At 39.4% G+C, this 17317-nt stretch overlaps 1 long non-coding RNA gene across 1 annotated transcript in view; it reads right to left on the reverse strand.

Moving 5' to 3' along the window:
- Positions 1–13117, reverse strand: part of LOC130858100 (uncharacterized) — a 35076-nt gene extending 21959 nt beyond the window's left edge. Inside the window, exons 1-2 of the long non-coding RNA XR_009054993.1 lie at positions 12867–13117; positions 11462–11609 (exon numbers count right to left, since the gene is read on the reverse strand). This is a non-coding gene — a long non-coding RNA (uncharacterized LOC130858100). The remainder of the gene's footprint in view (positions 1–11461; positions 11610–12866) is intronic.
- Between the last annotated feature and the right edge of the window lie 4200 nt (positions 13118–17317).

The following is a 17317-nucleotide window of genomic DNA, read 5'->3' on the forward strand; positions in this document are numbered from 1 at the left end:
AAGGTCATTATATAATGAAAAAAGGGGTTAATTTATGAAAAATTTATAATAATAAATTATGTAAATATATATGTAACCAACATCAGATTACCTAAATATATTAAGCAAACATGTAAGATATCTAAAGGGAGTTAATGGAAAACAATACCATATGAGTAGGGGAATCCAATACCTCACTTTCAACAATGGATACATCCTCCAGACAGAAAATCAGTAAGAAAACATTGGACTTGAACTATACTTTAAACCAAATGGACCTAACAGACATATACAGAACTTGCCATTCAATAGCAGCAGAATACACATTCTTCTCAAGCACACACTGAACATTCTCCAGGACAGATCATATATTAGGTCATAGAACAAACCTTAGCAAACTTAAAAAGACTAACATCATACTGAGTATATTTTCTGACCACAATGGTATGAAACTAAAAATCAGTAATGAAAGAAACTGAAAAATTTCACAAATATGTGGAAATTTAACAAGACTCCTACACAAGCAATGGGTCAAAGAAGAAATCAAAGGGGAAATGAAAAATATCTTGAAACAAATGAAAATGGAAACATAATATATCAAAACTTATGAGACAGCAAAAGCAGTTTTTGGTAGGAAGATTATAGCAATAAATGCCTACATTTAAAAAAAAAAGAAAGAAAGATCTCAAATAAACAACCTAACTTTACACCTTAAGAAACTAGAAAAAAGAACAAAGTGAGACCAAAGTTAGCCAAAAAAAGAAAAGATTACAAATATCAGAACAGAAATAAATTAAATAGAAATAGAAGAAACAGAAAAGATCAACCAAACTAAAAGTTGATTTTTTGAAAAGATAAACACAATTAACAAACCTTTAGCTAGACTAACCAAGAAAAAGAGAAAAGAGACTCAAATAAATGCTATTATAAATGAAAGAGGAGACCTTAAAACTGATAGCACAGAAATACAAAGTATTGTGAGACTACTATGAATACATCAACAAATTGGACAACCTAGAAGAAGTAGATATATTCCTAGAATCATCCAACGTACCAAGACTGAATTATGAAGAAATAGGAACGCCGAGCAGACCAACAATGAGCAAGGAGATTGAATCAGTAATCAAAAACCTCCCAAAAAAGAAAAACCCAGGACCAGATGGCTTCATGAACAAATTCTACTAAATATTTAAAGAAGAATTAATATCAATCCTTATCAAAATCTTACCCAAAAACAAAGAGGAGGGAATGCTTACAAACTAATTTTACACATCCATCATTACCCTAATACCAAAGCCAAAGGATATGAAAGGAAAAGAAAACTACAGGCCAATACCCCTGATAAATATAGAAGCCAAAATTATCAACAAAATATTAGCAAACCTAATTGAACAGCCTATTAAAAGGATCATACACCAGGATCAAGTGGGATTCATTCCTGGGATGGAAGAATGGTTCAACATATGTAAACCAATGAATGTGGTATATCACATTTATAGAATGAAAGATAAAATGATCAACTCAACAGATGCAAAACAAATTATTCAACAAAATTCAACATCCTTTCAAATAAAAAAAAATCTCAACAAAGTGGATAAAAAAGAACATACCTTATATAATAGAGGCCATATATGATGAGCCCACAACTAATATCATACTCAATGATGAATGGTTGAAACCTTCCCTCTAAGATCAGGAACATGACAGGAATGCACACTATCACCATTCCTATTCAACACAGTACTGGAAGGCCTACCCACAGCAATTAAGCAAGAAAAAGAAATAAAAGGCATCCAAATAAGAAAGGAAAAAAGTAAAATTGTCTGTTTGCTGATGACATAATACTGCATATAGAAAATACTAAAGACACAACCAAAAGACTGTTAGAACTAATAGATGAATTCAGTAAAGTTTCAAGATACAAAATCAACATACAACAATCAGTTTCATTTCTATACACTAACAGTACACTATCTGAAAAAGAAATAAATCAATTTCATTCACAACAGCATCAAAAACAATAAAATACTCAGGAATAAGTTTAGCAAAGGAGTTAAAATCTATACACCCAAAACTATAAGACATTGTTGAAAGAAACTAAAGAAGACACAAATAAATGGAAAAATATCCTTCATGGATTAGAAGAGTTAACATTATTAAAATGTCCATACTACCCAAAGAAACCTACAGATTCACTACAATCCCTATCAGAATTTCAAAGGCACTTCTCACAGAAACAGAAAAAAATAATCCTAAAATTTGTATATCACAAAAGACTCTAAATAGTACAAGCAATCTTGAGAAAGAAGAACAAACTTAGAGGCATTACAGTTCCTGATTTCAAAGTATATTACATAGCTAGATTAATTGAAACAGTATGGTACTGGCATAAAAACAGATACATTGACCAATGGAACAGAATTGAGGGCCTGAAAATAAACTCACATACATACGGTCAACAAATATTTGAAAAAGTAGTTATGAATACTCAATGTGGAAGGATAGTGTCTTCAATAAATGGTGTTGGGAAAACTAGATATTCATATTCAAAAGAATGAAATTGGACCCCTACCTTACTCCTTTCACAAAAATTAATTTGAAATAGATTAAGGACTTAAACACAAGATCTGAAACCTGAAACATAAAATATCTAGAAGAAAACATAGGGGAAAAACTCCTTGACATTAATCTTGGCAAGTATTTTTTGGTTATGACACCAAAAGCACAAACAACAAAAGCAAACATCAACAAGTGGGACTATATCACACTAGAAAGCTTCTGCACAGCAAAAGAAACAAACAATAAGATGAAAAGGTAACCTATGGAATGGGAGAAAATATTTACAAACTATATATATGTATACAGTTTGAAAATATATATAGAACTGATATATATAGAGAGAGAACTGATATAACTCAAAAGCAAGTAATAATAATAATAAAACTCCAAATAAAAATGGGCAAAGGACCTGAAAAGATATTTTTCCAAAGAAAACCTCCAAATGGCCAACAGGTACATGAAAAGATATTCAATATCACTAATTATCAGGGAAATGCAAATGAAATCCAGAATGAGATATCATTTCATACCTGTTAGAAAGACTATTATCAAAAAGACAAGAGACAAGTGTTGGTGAGGACTCAGAGAAAAAAAACCCTTGTGCACTGTTGATAGCGATGTAAATTGATATAGCCACCGTGGAAAACAGTATGGAGGTCCCTCAAAAAATTAAAAATAGCCCTACCATATGATCCAGCAGTCCTACATCTGGTTACATAGCCAAAGAAAATGAAATCACTATCTCGGAGAGTTAGCTGCACTCCCATGTTTATTGCAACATTATTCACAATAGCCAAGACATGGAAATAGTATTCAGCCATAAAAAAGAAGGAAATCGTACCATTTGCAACAACATGAATGGACCTTGAGGGCATTATGCTAAGTGAAATAAATCAGACAGAGAAGGAATAATACTGTTTGATCTCACTTACATGTGGAATTTTATAAAGCCAAATTCATAGAAGTAGAGAGTAGAACTATGGTTCCCAGGGGCTAGGGGGTAAAAGAAATGAGGAGATATTGGTCAAAGGATACAAACCTCCAGTTATAAGAGGAATAACTTCCACGGATCTAATGCACAGCACGGTGACTACAATTAACAATACTGTATTTTACACTTGAGAGTTGTCATACAAGTAGATTTTAAATGTTCTCACGGCAACAACAAAATGGTAATTATATGAGGTGAAAGATGTGTTGACTAACCGTATTGTGACCAACCTTATATACATTCACAGTATATACATCTATCATATCATCACAGTGTACACCTTAAACTCACACAATGTGTCAATAATTATTTTTTTATATCTCAATAAAACTGGGAGGGGGGAATGGAAAGAGTGAGAAATGCTAAAATAGAAGTTCAAGAGAGCAGTGTGATTAGCATTGAATCTATCAGCCTCTGCTGCATCAGAAGACTGTACCTTCAATGTATATTATGAAAGCTCTCACAGTCCTGGCTGCCCTGAGTCCAGACTTAGGGACAGACCCAGCTGCCTCACTACCCCCTCGGGCAGTATCTAATGCTAGATACTAAGGCGGTGGAGACATCAACAAGGAAATCTGACCATCATTGATGGACATCAATGGACACTCCCATAGGCATCAATGTTGGGCTCCCATAGCAGCAGGAGCTGTCACCATCCCCAGAGTCTAGAGTGAACTATCTCCCAGCACTCATCATCAGAAACTGGGAAGGGCAAAACTGCCCCTGTATTACAAGTCTTTATTATCCCAGCATCTAACACAATACCCGACACATAGTAGGTACACATTGAATATTCGTGGAATGAATGAGTGAATAAAAGGATGAGGAATGAATGAATGAACAAACTAGAAAATATCAAAGTCACTGGATACACATTTTCAGCTATGAGAATAAACTTCAAAGGCTGTCTTTAAAAATGTAGGAAGGGAATGTTTGTGAACACAAAGCTCCAATCAAGGTGACTGAGAGCAGTCTCAAGGAGGCAGAACGGACCTTTGATTGTAAGTAGAATCCTAATCAAGTATATCAGGCTTATGTTTGAAAGAAGAACCACATGAATAGAAGATAATCAGCCACATGAGCAGGGGGGAAAAAAAACGGGATCCCAGGGGAAGAAAATGTTGACAAATAACTATGCAAGTATTACCTAGAGGAAAAGGAATTCCGACTGAACACTAAAATTCTGAATTTCTTGGCAACATTATCCCTAGAGTGCTTCAATCTGTCCCAGCTGGGGGACACTTCTTGAATCAAATCACTCCTAATATTTGGATTCCTCGCTCACCAACCTTCTGCCAATCCAGGCATTTTCATGTCTTGACAGTTAGAGTGCTTCCTGAAGTTTGACAAATTCATGCATAAGAGACGAGCCTCTGAGAGCCGGGTTAATTGTGCTCTCTCGGGTGCTGGCAAAATGAGACTTCTGAGCCCTGGGGCTAAGGACTAGCTATGTCTTGATGGTAGTGATACTCCCAGTTGAATGCCACGAGCTGTGGAGAGTGGTTGGTGGCTGGCAGGTCTTCTAGAAGTCACTTCTCTTTCTTGTCCAGTGCCCTTGCCAATATCCCCTGTCCCCCCCACTCCCCCTAGAGAGCCAGAGGAGGACAGTAGGAAAATGGTGAACACCACTTAGCATCTACTGGTTTGTAATAAACATAAAAGCACCCTGGAGTCCCCCAGAAATGTGTAAAGCATTTTTAAATCTCTGGATTTTTCTACAAGAAAATAGAAGCAGAACCAAAGAAAATCCATTTTGTGTCTGCCACTATGACTCTATGCTCTGTTGGGCCAGAGTCTCTGGGAAACTTCGTTTACACCATATTTATCCCAAATCGAATAAAATTCAAAGTCACTTACTATTTGTTTCTGTGCATCTCACCAAGTCACCTCTCACCTACAAATCACGAAGTTCATCTCGTTCACTGATTATCTTTGTACCTCTGAAATATGTGACATTGTAGACCACCAGCTCTTAATGGAAACTTTCCTCTCATTAGGCACAATGACGGGACAACAGGCTGCCTCCCTCCCTGTCTCTTCAGTGGCTCCTTCACTCATTCCAACATTTCCTCCTGTGCTCACTGGAGTTTGAGTCTTCAGGCCTCTGCTCTCTCTCTTTACTCCTAGCAAGTCCTGACCCACTCTGACTACTCCAACCATACTCAACCATTTATTTATTGAGCAGCCCCTGTGTGGTATGCTATCTTCTTCCTAACTGTGACTCAAGCCCAGCCCTGACTGGTGTCTGGAACATTCGATGCATGCCCTTAGCGGAACTTCTGGACATTTATGTGTTAATGGCTTACCTCCACCTCCAACAAAGCACAGTATTGGATATGCAAATCAAAATAGCTTAAATATAAATGAAAATCATTTGTTCAAGCCCACGTATAGAGTGAATTTCAGGATTCTGGCTTCTTTTCTCTCTGTCTCAGTTCTGCCCTCTTCCGTGAGTCACATTAATACTCAGGCAGGCTATTGGCCTTAGCACCATCTTCTTAGAAACCTCCACACCATGAAAGCCAAACAGAGGAAGAAGCAAATGTGCAGGCTGAAGCCCAAAAGAAAAAAACAAAAAAAGATAAGTCAGAGGTCCAAGTAAACCACTATCTTGTGTACCCATAGAGGCCACAAGAGCAGAAATGTGGAAGGCAGGAGGCCAGGCATGCTAGTACACATTGTTAGACTGCATGCTACTGCCTGGAACTTGCTTCAGTGGGTCTAGAACTTCCATAGCCATCCTGTTGCTACAGCCACCTCTGAGAGGCCCACCTTGCTCATACCAAAACAGTCTCTCTTGGTCCTGTGACATTCTGGACTAGTTGTGTTCTCAATTGTAACATGTATACAATAAATCATCTCTTCTGCTGCCTTAGAAAAAAAAAAAATCCTCAGGTGGACCTTCTCATGGTAACAAATGGTTGCAGAAGTTCCAGAGCTCAAATGTACATCTCAGATTACAGGAGAAGAAGGCCTCTCTTCTGCAGCCACTGAACAGAAGCCAATGGCTTTATCCTGACCAATGAATTGGGGTCAGCATCGACCTCTGAATGGTCATTGTGGCCAGAGAAATGCTTTGAACTGCTGGTATAGGCCACAGCTCCAGGTTCCTTCCTGAATCAGTTACTGGGGCAAGGGGACGTAATTATCATGACTAGCTTAAGCCAAGCACCGCCTTTCTCTGGAGCAAGAGGTGTATCAATCCCACAGAAAGTATAGCTGCCAACTAATGGGAGAAGGGTGGGATGGATGCCAGGGAGGCAACCAATAGTTTTAGCTACATCTTATCTATTTGCAACCTGTAGAAAAAGAAGAATTCTGTATAATCAAGTTTCCAGACAGCTAAAGGTTTACTTCACTCATACATATTAACTGGCTTGAATGACATAGTTCAAAAGTGTATTCTTTATACCTTCTAATATTAACAGAAGTGTACCAAACGTAAATTAAGCATTTGATTATGATTTCAGATCATCATGCTGAAAATTTACTATTGTACCAATTACAATACAGGGACCAACCCCAGGAAGTATGGAGCTGTGCATGGCTATGGCCCATGAAATGATCCAGAACACTAGCACTTTAACAAATTGTATCTACTTTTTACGACTTTTCTTTCTCTTCCCCTTCTTTAAATTGCTACTTCTAATCTACAGTGGAATTGGGAACCACATAAGGAAGGTTTTTAAATTGCGTATAAATTAAAAGTAAAAAGAAATTTCCTAGGTGGAAATATGCCAGAATGCAAACCATGGTTCCCTCTGGGTAGGGGCATTAACTTGTTTTCATTCATCTTTGTTTCCTCATTATTGTTTTTCTACAATGATTAAGAGTAACTTTTATGATCTCACACATACACACTTACATGCCACACACACACACACCGCCATACACACACACATACAAAACTAAACAAAGAAAACAGAATTTGGGTGGTGCCTTAAAATTCCTGAAGTGGAAAAATGTCCCAGCTACTAATTCTTCCAGCCTGTGACAGATCTTCTAGCAGATTTAAGGCCTTGTTGTTGATTCTCTGTTGCCTGGTGTGTTCTGGGTCAGGGAGTATCTACTCTTGAGGAGAAGAGATCATAGAAATGTCAAAACAGACTGGGGAAGGTCAGCTACCTACTTACCACGAGGCTTTGACCCAGCAGCTCACCACCCAGCAGAGATGGCCCTTGGCCTTAGAGATGGGAAAGACCAGTTTTGCCTGTGCCTCGGGGTTGGGCAGTTCATGAGGTGATGACTCAACACTGTGGACACTCATAATTGACGTGTGTGCTTCTTACCCAGAATATCAATTTAATGACAGAGAATGAAAAAGGAGCTGCTACTCAAAAGGAGTTTTCCTCCCAGCATAGAAACCATGTGGGGAGTGAAATTATATTTAGAAGGTTGATTTGGTGAGCATAAAATTAGAACAAATTATGAAGTGCCATAAGGTTCAAATAGCCTGGTCCAACCATCCAGCAACAGTCTGGGTCATATCTGCCAATTGCATCAGACTGTCTAAGGCCTCAGACCATTCCAGACGATGCTTTTTGGACACTGCCAAACTTTGTCTTCATGGCTCACCATTATATTTACTTCATTACCAAATCACCCCCTTCCTAATGAGCCACTCTTTCTTTGGATGAGTTAACACAGTCACAGGCTATGGATAAAGACTATTGCTCTTAAGGTTACTTTTCATACTTCTCTTTAAATACAGCTCTGGGAGAGCAGTTTTCAACTTTCAGGGCTGCCTCATCATTACCTCCCACTCTACATACTACATTCAACTTCCAAGAGAACTGAAATTCAAATCGAAAAGAGTTCAAATAAATTTAAAACCAAATTCATTATCTAACCCACAGCTCTTCCACCAAACAAAATCAGTTCCCCAAACTAACTTATCTTTTTAAAAAATTAATGATAAAAGCTCATTTGCGACTCTTCTCTCTCTGTTGCCCTTTATTCTCAAGGTGGCTAAGTCTTATTTACTCCTCCTTTTTAATGTCTCCTCCATCCATTGTTTGCTTTCCACTCCCATTGCCCCATTTGTTTTTTTTAAATCTCAACCTGAATTACTGCAATAGTCCAGTAATTCCTTTCCTGGCTTCCTGTCTCCTCTCTTCTCCTCTCATCTGCGTATTATTGCCCTATTAATTTTCTAGAAACTTTCTCAAAATGTTTAAGAACTCCTCATGGCACAAAGAATGAAGTGCAAATGCTCTGGACCAGTGCTCAAAGTCCTCCCATGTTTGGTCCTTATGTTCTGTTTGGCTTCGCCTTCTGTGACCCCTCAACATGACCCTGTGTCTCAGCCTGTGTATACTCACTGTGGACAAATGAAAAAGTCAAACACAGACAATGCCTATGTTTTGTAATGCAAACCTATAGGAAAGAAGTCTCATAAATTAACCCCAATAGATACAGTTTGCAGATTTTCATTTTAACAACTCATTCAACTTTAAAAAAAAAATTCCCTGTATTTACCTTCACAGACACATACATACTTTCACAGAACCATGGCTAGTTACCAGGTAATCAACAAGTATCAATAGCTGCAGTCATACTTTTGAAGGAAGCCTAAACCTGTCCAGTGTAGGTCTTAATTCAATGACAACTTCAGACAAGCATCACATAACTCCTATTGACTTGTGACCTACCAACATTCAGAAATTTCCTGGAACATAAATGTCTCTGACATTGAACGTGATAGAAATTCTGCTTGTTTCTCATGCAGGATGTGACCTTGAGGGACATAAGATGATCTGTCAGGTTGAGTCACCTTTCAATCAGAACCCAACACAAAGTGATTTGAGCAATAAAGGGAATATTTTGACTCATGTAACTCAAAATGTGACATAGCTATACCCAAGTATTCAAACATGAACATATCACATCTCCGCTCTGCATGTCTTCATGCTTTATACCCCAGTAGATTCTTTCCAGATAAAAGGAAAGATAGTCACCAGCAGCTTCAGTCTTAGCAACCCCAGCAAAAAAGATAGTGTCACTTTCCCAACAGTATCAATAAACACGCTAGGCTGGATTCTTATTCTTAGTGGGCCAGCTCAAGTCATATGCCCACTACTGAACCAATCACTGTCGCAGGGGGATATGTTGTCGTGATTACCCAGGACTGTCTCATATACTCCTGCTCCCTGCTAAAGCCACAGGTTGGGTCAGCCCCGCTGCACTACATGCATTGAAAATGGAGGAAATGTGATTCTCCCAAGGAAAATCAAAATGCTGTTATCAGAAGTGAGAACAGATACAAAACAAACAAGCGAATACTAGGGACATATTCTTACATTCATGGGCATCCCTATTGTCCCTTACTATCCTATTCATTGAGTCCTACAACCTTATAATCAAATTTTAAGATTAACTTTAGCAATCTGTATCAATATTTTTAATATATACACCCTTAACCCAGCAATTCTGTTTCTAGGAATGACAGCTCTGCTAGTAAGTGTTTTCCTACCTGCCTAACACTGGCCTGTGTACATTGCAGGCGTTATTTCATCTAACATAGAACTCTAGGATGAAGCGGTATTATCTCTGTCTTTGAGCTGAAGAAATTGGGCTGTTAAGACTTAATCAAGGTTGCACAGCTAATAAGAGGTAAAGCCAGAAGTCAGCCTTCAAAATCTTTCCTACTATTAGTCACTTCTCTCAGCAGTCTCTGTGGCATATAGTCTCATGAATTCATTCTAAGAAAAAATATGACAGGTGAGAAATATGTACATCCCAGGATGTTATTTATAAATATTTGCCCACAGAACTCAAGTGTGAAATGAAGTTTCAATAAATTATGTCAACCTACATATGTCCCCTTATTATCAGTAAATATATACTAAGTTCTTACTTTATAAAATGATAAAAGATTAATGACTTTTTTGGTATGGCTGTGAAATTACAATTTTGTTTAAGTAGGCTGTCTAAGCTATGGAAGCATATATAGTCAAGGTTAATCAAACACACTAAGGCTTTGTGCATTGTTTCATATCTATCACCATGTCAGTTTACCATTTAGGAAGAAGTTGAATACTTAATCTGTACAACAACTGAAAATGTATCTTTATATATTGTAGCTGTCTACTATCAGGCCCAAAAGAGCTTTAGGCTAAATTATTTAACCTTGATGACACAACACTGGAACATTCCATCAAATGGGAAAGTGAGTGGCCTCAGAGCCCCCAGAGTTTCTGATTTTAACCATTGCACCCAAGAGTGAGAAGTTTCTGCTAGCAGTCAGAAACCTTCACTCTGCCCTAGTCCCCAAATCAGGGCAGAAGAGGAGGCAGGACAGCAATGACCCTGAAGCTAATGAAGAGCTTAGACCACTCTAAGGACAACTGAAAAGGTAGCCATACTGGTCTAGGTTTCTGACAGCTGTCTGGACTAGTTGGGAGGAGGGGGAAAACTCAATACTTAGAACTCTGTAATACATAGAAAGACCAGTTAATTTCTCATCAGTCTCTTTTTCACCATGCCTCCAATTTTCATTATCCTTGGGAATGGACCCTCAGCAAATGCAGCCCTAAAACACTCCTGAAAAGCACATGAAGGAGAAGCTCATTTGCACAAGAGTAATGATTTAATCCTGTGAACTTTTAATTTGCATAATCCCCTTTCCTGTCCCCCTTTTGTAAAGGTCTTTGATATTTTTTTCTCCAAATGACGTGGGTTGGGGAAAAGAATTAAGCAAGCATCAAAGTTCTCACTTCTGTGTTCTCAGCTAATACATTAATCTTTAAGATTTTTCTCTCCCATTTATTAAAAATCAGTGACTCATCCAACTTTACACATAAATGCACATCAAAGTTAATTAGAATCTTGATAGGCTAATGTTTGCCTTTTCCTTTATTAATTCCTAGAAGCTTGAAGCAAGTCTCTGTGTGCGATTGTGGAAGAAAGGAAAAGAGAAACCAGTGGACTGACCTGCCAGTGCTTCACAGGCAGTGTTTGTGTGGCTGGATTCAGAGTTGGGCCCAAGCTCACTTGCTGTGACGAAGGACCAGGCCTCTAAGTAGCCCTGCTGATGGTCAGGTCAACCTCCTCTGGAACTGTGATGAGCCCTGACACCAATCTGAAAGAGAGAAGATGGAGATAAGAATTAAACAACGGAGGATAAAGCCTTGCTTGCTGACGTCTTTTTCTCTCCCTCCCCTATAATCAGGAAAAGCAGCCAATCATTCTTGTAACTGACATTCCCTCCTTCCTTCTTGTAAATCTTAAAAAAAAAAAAAAAAAAAAAAAAAACCATGCAGCTCTGCAGAACTTCTCCTGGAAGCAGGAAAAAAAAAAGTGCAAGAGGTAAGAGGGGTGCAAGATAGAAATGACACGCAGTGAGACGTTTTTGCATTCAATGTTCTAAAGTGTACCTGGAAACAGAATGTAGGGAGAATACATGAGTAGGACAGGGGATTTGATCTAATATACTTATAGTGAGAAACTGACAGCACCAGCTCCAGGATTTTATTGCATATTGATTTTGCTTTAGGAGGTTTGTGTGGAAATCACATAAAACAAACTGAGAAAACAGACTTTCTTCCCAAACCATTCTTGAAAATTGTTGAGAAATCTTCCAAAAGTATTTTCTTATTTTGAAAAATTAATTACATTATTAACATTCCAAAGTCTAAAGAATACACAACAGGAAAGCCAAAACCTCATACTTCTGCCCCATAACAAGAGGATTGAATTATCCACAGATGAGACAAGTTAAAGTTTTAGAGCATAATAAACTTATTTCCCATTAATACATTTGAAACGACTCTTTCTAAAGCCATATAATTCCATACTATATGTAAGGAGATAATTTGAAGTCCTAGAAAAACTTAGAACCCAAAGAGTTAATATTGAGTTTAACCCACACGGGAGGGCTGATGCAGTTACTCCAGCTCCCTGGGAAGTGTTCCGCCACCTAAGAGCTCTAGGAAGCCCCCCTCCCCAACCCAGAGGCCACCATTTCTCTGGGTATGCACCTACTCCCCCACTAACCCCTGAGCCCAGCAATACACACTCTGCCAGTAGGCAACCCCCTGAATCCTCCGGTGAGTACTGAAGATAACGGACAGCTCTGTCCTTTGGCCTTAGCGGTGTCTGACCCTTGCTAGAGGAATCTCGGCAACAGCTGGTGCCCTAAGGTGGTAACAATATAGTGCATCAGCATTTCCCCCTTATCTCTGCAACTCTCTCCTTCCCCAGGATCCAGCCAAGGACATGTTCTGGGAACAGTCGCTGCATTGTATTCAGAGCTTCCTCCCTTAGCCCTGATGACGAAGACTTTGTTCTGGGTCACATTCCACATGCTCAGATCCTTTCCCCCCAGGAAGTTTCTTACCCTTTCCCACCAGCTTCCTCTCCCCCGCAAAACACAACATCAGGCCGTCTCAGCAGGTTGTCCAGAGCCCCAGCTTGAGTTCACTTCCCAAGAGGCTCTTCTGCCTCCAAAGAACGAGAAATCCAGGCAAGTTGAATCCCCAGAAGAATTGATAATCCCAAGGAAGAGTACAGAAGAAGAACGGGGAAGTTAACAGGCAGAATCACGAGCAAGTACAGTCCTACAGAGGGGTGGCCGCAAGATGGCTTTGGATCAATGGGTACTTCACGCCGATACACAACATGGCTACAATGTAGGGCTGGGTGTGGGCACAGATGGCTCAAATATGATAAGCAGTTTATAATATTCACATTGTCACATAAGACCAGGTAAACCAGACTTGGGTTTTGCAACTTACATAGCCAAGTTCATGTCTTTGTGGCAACTCTACCGCACCTCTACCTGTTACCATTCAGTCCTTTGAGACATGAAAAGGGTTGTTTTTCGGCGCCCCTTGGCCCTTCCCTAAATGCTACATTTAAACTTCATCTTCACTTTTCAATGCTCAACCCATCCTGCTTTTAAGGACCTATTATTGTTTTGTATGAAACAAAATGATAAATATTGAACTTTGACACACCCTTTGTGCAACACTGATTCAACACCTACAAATGAGACATCTGTTTTGATTCAGTGTATGTGATAAGTCATACAGAGGAGCCACATTTTACGCAGGGATAGGGTCAAAAGTCAGCATGTAAAATAAAATCATGTAGCAGCTAAATTTGTTATTCCATTAAACTAATTTGGGATGCATAATTTTGTCTATACAGCCCTACTCAGGAATATATATCACTTTCAATGATTCCACTTCATGTAAGTGAAATGAAAAATATAATTTTCAACATTTTCTAATTTTGTAAGGAAAGAGAGTAAGAAGTTGGTATTCTTCGTCGAGTTCTGAATGAGGTAGCTGGTTTGCATTTAGAGTGCATGTTCTATTAAGAAAAAAAAACAAAACAAAACCATGTCTTTAAGGGCTAGCATCCCACAGAGAAGCAAGATGCTCCTCTCTGAGAATCACACAAGAGCTGAGACCACGCAGGGGAGCACCAGTTGTTGGTGATATGGTGGATGCACTATTAAAATGAATATTTGTGTCTTTCTCTCACTTTTATCTTGTTTTTATTGTTATGTAGGCTGTTGGTTTGCTAAGCCAAACACTTTTAGTTGAATTCCCATAAATTAAATGTGTATGTGTTTGAAATGTAACTCCACTGTAGAGGGAAAAAATGTGTATCAGGTTGATTACCCATCAATGTTTACATATTTGTCTATTTAATCTAAATATGAAGTTTGACTCCTTTTTACTAGGGGCTTGAATCTCCTATTGCCACTGCTGCATGCAAAAAGATGTCCATATACACATGTACATATGCATGCTAGTGTCACACACACATGCACACACCACCACCACCGAGGTGGCAGTGTATGAAACACACTGCCCGCCCTCCAAATCTCCAGTCAAGGTTTAATCAGCTTCATCCCACTCGTTGTTAAACCCCTGGGCATCTACAACCCTACCCTTGCCATGTGGCCAGATGTCTCATCTACTTCCTTGTGCCCCTGAAGGTACCTGCAGGGGTGTCTCTGTGGGCACTGAGCTCCTCCGGGGCCCCACCAGCACCCTGCCCTGGTCCAGGACCCTGCTGTGTGCTGAAGGCTCTGCTGTCCTCCCTGTGACCAGCACTTTTGCCATCGCCACCCTTCTATCCCTAGCACTGCTGGTAATCTCTATCGTTGCTGCATTTGCTGAGGTAACCAGGACTGCTGGCTGCCTCTCCCCTAGAAAAGCAAGAAAGAGAGGAAAACAAGACAGGCTTGAGTCCTAGTCAGAGTTCAAGGTCTGAATTCCTGGGTTATATGGAGTCTTGAAGATACTGCCTCAGGAGGGAAGGAGGGGGCCTTGACAGCAGAGGGCATATTTCAGGTTAGCTGATGATGGGAAAATCATTAACATGAAATAATAACAACAACAAACACTTACATACCCCTTAGAACACTCTAAGCACTGATTTAAGTGCCTGACACACATTAACTCACTTAAGGCAATGTTTTGGCCCCTTTCAATGTTAAGAACAATTTTGGTACCTGCATTGGCCTCCTAGCCCCACCGCAAACTTTCCAATAGGAGGAAAATCCCTTTCTCTCCCCTCATCAGCCAGAGTGACAGTTCTGTTCTTCCCAGTCAGGGCATACTCAGACTGCATATGGTTGATGGCTGGCTTCTCCCAAATTCTAGCAGCCCTAGATTGTTAGATTACAGTATAAAGTATAAGCTTCCTAGGAACAGATAACGTGTTCACAATCACTTTTTAAAACTTCTTTTATAATGAAAATGAGTAGGGGATGTTTATCCACACACACACACGTGCATGTGCATTTATACGTTTGTCTCATATACATGAGATACACATGAGATATATATGAGAAAACAAATATCATATATATTTTCAGGTATATATGAGAAAAACATATATAAAAAGTAGAGAGACGAGTATAATGAACCCTTATATGCCAGTCCTAATTTCAACCATTATCGACACGGGAATAATCCTGTTTCATCTATACCCCCACTCACAGGATTATTTTGAAGCAAATTGCAGACACCCTATTATTTCATCTATAAATACCTCAGTATGTGTGCCAGTTATCAATTTAACACTCTACAGCTCCAAACCCATCCTTCTTTGTTCCAATGTGTGATTTTGGAGCTGGACCCTAGAAACATCTCTCGTTTGCCAGCTGGCAAGATGTTAAGCTTTGTCGTCAGGGGACATCCGAGGGACGCTGGAAGAGGAAGGGGCGTCTATTCCAGGTTCCACTGTGCTCTCCCCTGCTTGCTCTTGCAGTCACAGGCAGCCAGAGCTCAGGAGCTGCACAGGGGTGCTCACCTCCCAGCGAGTTTCGGCAGCACCCAAATGGGTGGCTTCCCGGTGAGTTCTGCTGGCATCTCAGCCAGCCTCCCAGTGAGCCTAACAGGTGCTCAGCTGGGGTCTTCTCATGATTTTTTGTGTGTGTGTGTGTGTGTGTGTGTGTGTGTGTATACATCTATAGGTAAAACATTTCCATGATCCTAAAGTTATAGCTACAAAACAAAGAATATTTAGTGCAGTCTAGCTTTTATTCACATCTTCCTTTTCCTTTAAGAAATCATTTTTCACTGTCAATTCTTCCATTTTTAAAAATAAAAGCAATAATATTCACATTCCCCTTTCTTTAAAAAAAGGTAGCACACTTTATGTACTATTTTGTACTTTGCTTTTTTCCACTTAACAATATATCCTGAAAATCACTTCATAAATGTGGAGAGACTTCTACTGCGGTTGCTTAGTATTCCCTGAGTGAATGCACTGTACTGTCTTCAACCATCCCTTAACTGCTGGACATCTGAGTTGTCTCCAGTCTTTTGCTATGATAGGCAATGCTCCAGTGAACATGTCTTTTCATTTCTTTGTCAGAGTATCTTTAGTATTGCATCAGTTAGCTTTTGCTATCTATAGCACATTACCTCAAAACTTGGCGGCAAAAAGCAACAACATCATCTATGAGCTCAATATTCTGTAGGTCAGCAATTCTGGCAGAGCTCAGCCCTATCCTTCCTTCTGCTGTTCTCACTCATATGACTGAAGTCAGCTGTCAACTCAGGTGCAACTGGATAGTCCAAGGTAGACTCATTCACGTGTCGGCAGGTTGGTCAGCTGCTAGCCAAGATGCCACGAGTGGCCTCTCACTCTCTGGTAGGCTAGCTAGCACTCATTTATATGGTCTTGTGGCACTCTCAGGGTTGCAGGCACATCAAGAGAAAACAAGCCCCAGTGCACAAGTACTTTTCAGTCTCCTGCTTGCATTAGCTTTGCTACTGTGCTAGGGTACCCAGACAAGCCCTTTGTCATGGGGAAGCCGGGGACAACCCAAAGATACACATAAAGGCAGAGGTATCCTAGCAGTCATTTGCAATCTGCCAACAGGGACAGATCTCCAGAGACAGAGAAAAGAGTGTTGGGTCACAGGGCAAATTCAAATGTAAAATTTCCAAATCCCCAACCTCCTGATCCTAGGGATTAGAGTGTTTGTATTCCTTCCCACTACAAACAAAAGTGCCTGTTTCTCATCGTGTCACCAATAGAGAGACTATATTTTCAAACTTTTATATCTTTGTCAGTCTAAAAGTGAGTGATGGTATCTCCATGGCGATTTAATTTGCATCACTCAATAAGAATGAGGTTGAGCATTCTTTTCATATGCTTAGGAGCCATTTGGATTTTTTTCTGTGAACTGCCTATATTTCTTGTCCATTTTTTCATGAGTGATTGGTCCTCTCTACTTTTACAAGCTTTTTATATATTAGGACTATTAGCCTTTTGTCAGTGATATAAATTACAAATATTTTTTTTCCAATTTATCATTTG

The sequence above is a fragment of the Hippopotamus amphibius genome, chromosome 8 (genome assembly GCF_030028045.1).
Source record: "Hippopotamus amphibius kiboko isolate mHipAmp2 chromosome 8, mHipAmp2.hap2, whole genome shotgun sequence".
In the NCBI taxonomy this organism is placed as follows: Eukaryota; Metazoa; Chordata; class Mammalia; order Artiodactyla; family Hippopotamidae; genus Hippopotamus; species Hippopotamus amphibius.